Source organism: Pieris brassicae, chromosome 10 (assembly GCF_905147105.1).
Source record: "Pieris brassicae chromosome 10, ilPieBrab1.1, whole genome shotgun sequence".
NCBI classification, from domain to species: domain Eukaryota; kingdom Metazoa; phylum Arthropoda; class Insecta; order Lepidoptera; family Pieridae; genus Pieris; species Pieris brassicae.
In genome coordinates, this window is record NC_059674.1 from 19,003,641 (window position 1) to 19,009,829 (window position 6,189).

At 29.1% G+C, this 6,189-nt stretch overlaps 1 long non-coding RNA gene across 1 annotated transcript; it reads left to right on the forward strand.

The window, feature by feature from the left end:
- Positions 1–643: 643 nt before the first annotated feature.
- Positions 644–1,067, forward strand: LOC123715486. The gene is made up of 2 exons (XR_006754434.1): positions 644–735; positions 827–1,067. It is a non-coding gene; the product is annotated as an uncharacterized LOC123715486 (long non-coding RNA).
- Positions 1,068–6,189: the final 5,122 nt, after the last annotated feature.

Below are 6,189 nucleotides of genomic sequence, written 5' to 3' on the forward strand. Positions count from 1 at the left end.
TATATCTGCTGCTATACAGATTTGTCATACCTAGTGTATATACACACATATTTTTTTGTATCTCTCGTGTGAAGTGCGCGCGTTCAACGAACTGATTGAGATGAGATGTGACGTGATGTGATGTGATGGGATGTACGATCAAGATACAGAGAGAATGTCTATCTATCTATCTATTTATCTATATGTCTCTAATGCCCAAAATTAATAATGTATCCTCAATCTAAGTCTAAATCTAATCTTGGATTAATTCATATCTAAAGATCGATCTCCAATCTGCATGCCAATATAACACATTTGCTACCCGACTGTTTATTCGACAATAGATTGCACGTCATCTTTTTCGTGATCCTTCCCTCTCGACCGCGTTTCGTTAAACGCAATATGTTTGTTCAAGCATACTAAAAGGTTGCTGTTATTGGAATAAAATAAAATAAGTAGGACTATGTATCTATAGTAACAAATATTTTTGGTTATAGCTACTCATATAAACGTTTAAGGTCTCTATTTATATTATTAAATATGATAATTTATGTTTTTTGTGGTAATATGATTTTAGTAAGGAACGGAACGTTTCATTTTTGTGACAACTGACAAATGTCAACACATGGCTTCATGAATTTTTGTGCCCGCTATTTTCTAAAATCTAAATATAAGTGCGGTTTGTTTTTAAGTACAAATTAACATAATATTATAAATTATACAACTATAATCTCTGTCGTAATGGATGTTGAAACCGTAAGTATTTGGTTTATTTTATTTGCATGACGCTGATTTCCCGCCTTTGAGTGTTTTGTCATATTAATGTTATATAAATGTGTTTTATTAGGTAAAAGGTCGACCTCTGTCTAAGAAGCAATGCACGTTTTAACTTAACCTAATACAAGAAAGTAAAACAATTAATAAGAAAGCCACCAACGCCACTAGCTATAAATGAAAAAACGATGAGTGGATTTGCTTGGCGCAGCGACTAAACGCCACGGCTACCACTTGTCCCAGGATATTGCCGCAGCAACTTCGTCTAAAATGAAAGAATTTAAAGAAGAATGCTCGTAAGAGAATTAGCAAAGAATAAATATAATAATATTATATGCCTAAACAAAAATTAATAGACTAATTTAATAAATGTAAATTTTAAAAACAAACATTTAATATTAAGAAATAAAGAACTTAGAACTAATGAAAAACTAGTCTTAGTTAGAAATGTTTTAATTAAAAATAGAAAAGTTAAGGAAGTAATTGGTTGTAGAGAATATTATTAATTAGCATAGTATAGTTTACTATTTTATAGGGTTTGGTTTACATATAAGAATATAATGAAATAAAGTTTATATTATGTTATGTTTTTATTTATTTTTCCTAATATTTCATCACATTACATGGTTATAATAAATAAAAATTTAATTTTATAGGTAGATTAACTACATAAATTATTCAAATTTTAACTGAGTTTCTTCTAAGAAAAATAAGTACTAGTATTTTATATGCACAAAAGGACATTTAAATACAACATGTTTGTTTCTGCTAGAATTATATTAATTTTCCCAAAATAATAATGAATAAGGCTTGTTCTTTCAGTTATGTCTTGATTTCCTTCATTAACTTCTTGACTTGAAATTGTATCAAGTGTTGGAACTAAAACTTCTGCCGGTATATCTAAAAATTATAATCCTTACAAATATTTTGCATAACAGCTGTGGCAATAATAATAGCTTGAACTTTAGCTAGTGATAAATACAATGTTAAAGCGACATTTCCATACTCCAAATGTTCTGAAAAAGACAAATATTTTAACCTTACATCATGTTTCGTTTGGGTCACATATCTTGCAACTTTTTGACATAGTATAGTTATTAATACTCTAAATTATACTATATATTTACCTGTCTATAGTATTCCTATTCTTAATGTGTACTTCATCATATCTCTGGTCAGCCAGAGAAATGGTATTAATAAATATGGTATATTTGAGTAAGCACTATTACCAACCATCCAGTGATTTCTCAGTAGACCTGTATGATATTAAGCTATAAACAAATATACCTGTTAATTTAGTTGGCACATTTATCAAGTTCTACCTTCTTATCAATCAATTTGAATTAACTTGTAGAACTGAGTTTATAAAAGTTGTTGCATCATGAGCGGCACCAGGCCATGGGGCACAACATTAATAAATTTTATTTCTGCATCACACACAGCCTGTACATTTAAAGAGAAATATCCTTTTCAATTACGATAGTATTCACCAATTACGTCACCTAAAGAAAATAATGCTGCTTATTATTATTACAACTTCATACTATAATGTACAATGTTAAATAATATATAAATTACTTACATGATGATTGAATTCGTAAATGAGTGCAATCAATGGCAACAATTCTAAGAAATCCAGCAATTTCATGTTATTTTTCTGTACTCTGTTGGTGTATAAAAACATACTCGTAAGCTAGCTTATCAATTGCAGATGATATATCAACAACAACTTCACTATCCCAATCGGGTAATTGCATTAAAACTTCCAAATCACTATCACGAGAACTGGAGGACGACGAAAATGAACACATTTTACTAATGAATATAAAGTTGGATGATCGCAATACCGTTCCATAAGCCATAAACCTACGAATTTCTCCGATAGCTATCCGGAATTGATTTGGCCAATCTGAGCAACTGTCAAAATGGACATACAGGTTATTGGCATGTGTAAACACTAATTTTCATACAGAGGGCAATCTTCAATCTCTGATCGGTCCTCTGAAGGATTGGTTGAAAAAATAGATTGGTAACTCGATCCATGATATGAATATTGGCATGCTTTTCTGTAGAAATGGATTGAATTGTCGATCTAAGTAGGCTAAAATTGGATTGAGATTGAATATTAGTTTTGGCCGTAAATGTGTTCATTTTATAAATAGGTTTCGTTTATTTATTTCTCCATGGTTTTACGAAAATACTGTTAATAAATGCGTTTTTTCAAAAGATTAACTGTTATTGGCTTTGGATTAGTGAAATTGATTTGATTATTTGGATTGGTGAAACTGTTTATAAATCGGTTTCCTTTATCTATTTCTCCTTGGTTTTACGAAAATACTGTTAATAAATGCGTTTTTTCAAAAGATTAACTGTTATTGGCTTTGGATTATTGAAATTGATTTGATTATTTGGATTGGTGAAACTGTTTATAAATCGGTTTCGTTTATCTATTTCTCCTTGGTTTTACGAAAATACTGTTAATAAATGCGTTTTTTCAAAAGATTAACTGTTATTGGCTTTGGATTAGTGAAATTGATTTGATTATTTGGATTGGTGAAACTGTTTATAAATCGGTTTCGTTTATCTATTTCTCCTTGGTTTTACGAAAATACTGTTAATAAATGCGTTTTTTCAAAAGATTAACTGTTATTGGCTTTGGATTAGTGAAATTGATTTGATTATTTGGATTGGTGAAACTGTTTATAAATCGGTTTCGTTTATCTATTTCTCCTTGGTTTTACGAAAATACTGTTAATAAATGCGTTTTTTCAAAAGATTAACTGTTATTGGCTTTGGATTAGTGAAATTGATTTGATTATTTGGATTGGTGAAACTGTTTATAAATCGGTTTCGTTTATCTATTTCTCCTTGGTTTTACGAAAATACTGTTAATAAATGCGTTTTTTCAAAAGATTAACTGTTATTGGCTTTGGATTAGTGAAATTGATTTGATTATTTGGATTGGTGAAACTGTTTATAAATCGGTTTCGTTTATCTATTTCTCCTTGGTTTTACGAAAATACTGTTAATAAATGCGTTTTTTCAAAAGATTAACTGTTATTGGCTTTGGATTATTGAAATTGATTTGATTATTTGGATTGGTGAAACTGTTTATAAATCGGTTTCGTTTATCTATTTCTCCTTGGTTTTACGAAAATACTGTTAATAAATGCGTTTTTTCAAAAGATTAACTGTTATTGGCTTTGGATTAGTGAAATTGATTTGATTATTTGGATTGGTGAAACTGTTTATAAATCGGTTTCCTTTATCTATTTCTCCTTGGTTTTACGAAAATACTGTTAATAAATGCGTTTTTTCAAAAGATTAACTGTTATTGGCTTTGGATTATTGAAATTGATTTGATTATTTGGATTGGTGAAACTGTTTATATATCGGTTTCGTTTATCTATTTCTCCTTGGTTTTTACGAAAATACTGTTAATAAATGCGTTTTTTCAAAAGATTAACTGTTATTGGCTTTGGATTAGTGAAACTGTTTATAAATCGGTTTCGTTTATCTATTTCTCCTTGTTTTTACGAAAATACTGTTAATAAATGCGTTTTTTCAAAAGATTAACTGTTATTGGCTTTGGATTAGTGAAACTGTTTATAAATCGGTTTCGTTTATCTATTTCTCCTTGGTTTTACGAAAATACTGTTAATAAATGCGTTTTTTCAAAAGATTAACTGTTATTGGCTTTGGATTAGTGAAACTGTTTATAAATCGGTTTCGTTTACTTTTTTCTCCTTGGTTTAACGAAAATACTGTTAATAAATGCGTTTTTTCAAAAGATTAACTGTTATTGGCTTTGGATTAGTGAAACTGTTTATAAATCGGTTTCGTTTATCGATTTCTCTTGGTTATACGAAAATACTGTTAATAAATGCGTTTTTTCAAAAGATTAACTGTGATTGGCTTTGGATTAGTGAAACTGTTTATAAATCGGTTTCGTTTATCTATTTCTCCTTGGTTTTACGAAAATACTGTTAATAAATGCGTTTTTTCAAAAGATTAACTGTTATTGGCTTTGGATTAGTGAAACTGTTTATAAATCGGTTTCGTTTATCTATTTCTCTTTGGTCTTACGAAAATACTGTTACTAAATGCGTTTTTTCAAAAGATTAACTGTTATTGGCTTTGGATTAGTGAAACTGTTTATAAATCGGTTTCGTTTATCTATTTCTCCTTGGTTTTACGAAAATACTGTTAATAAATGCGTTTTTTCAAAAGATTAACTGTTATTGGCTTTGGATTAGTGAAACTGTTTATAAGTCGGTTTCATTTATCTGTTTCTCCCTGGTTTTACGAAAATACTGTTAATAAATGCGTTTTTTCAAAAGATTAACTGTTATTGGCTTTGGAATAGTGAAACTGTTTATAAATCGGTTTCGTTTATCTGTTTCTCCCTGGTTTTACGAAAATACTATTAATAAATGCGTTTTTTCAAAAGATTAACTGTTATTGGCTTTGGATTAGTGAAACTGTTTATAAATCGGTTTCGTTTATGTATTTCTCCTTGTTTTTACGAAAATACTGTTAATAAATGCGTTTTTTCAAAAGATTAACTGTTATTGGCTTTGGATTAGTGAAACTGTTTATAAATCGGTTTCGTTTATCGATTTCTCTTGGTTATACGAAAATACTGTTAATAAATGCGTTTTTTCAAAAGATTAACTGTGATTGGCTTTGGATTAGTGAAACTGTTTATAAATCGGTTTCGTTTATCTATTTCTCCTTGGTTTTACGAAAATACTGTTAATAAATGCGTTTTTTCAAAAGATTAACTATTATTGGCTTTGGATTAGTGAAACTGTTTATAAATCGGTTTCGTTTATCTATTTCTCTTTGGTCTTACGAAAATACTGTTACTAAATGCGTTTTTTCAAAAGATTAACTGTTATTGGCTTTGGATTAGTGAAACTGTTTATAAATCGGTTTCGTTTATCTATTTCTCCTTGGTTTTACGAAAATACTGTTAATAAATGCGTTTTTTCAAAAGATTAACTGTTATTGGCTTTGGATTAGTGAAACTGTTTATAAGTCGGTTTCGTTTATCTGTTTCTCCCTGTTTTTACGAAAATACTGTTAATAAATGCGTTTTTTCAAAAGATTAACTGTTATTGGCTTTGGATTAGTGAAACTGTTTATAAGTCGGTTTCATTTATCTGTTTCTCCCTGGTTTTACGAAAATACTGTTAATAAATGCGTTTTTTCAAAAGATTAAACTGTTATTGGCTTTGGAATAGTGAAACTGTTTATAAATCGGTTTCGTTTATCTGTTTCTCCCTGGTTTTAACGAAAATACTATTAATAAATGCGTTTTTTCAAAAGATTAACTGTTATTGGCTTTGGATTAGTGAAACTGTTTATAAATCGGTTTCGTTTATGTATTTCTCCTTGTTTTTACGAAAATACTGTTAATAAATGCGTTTTTTT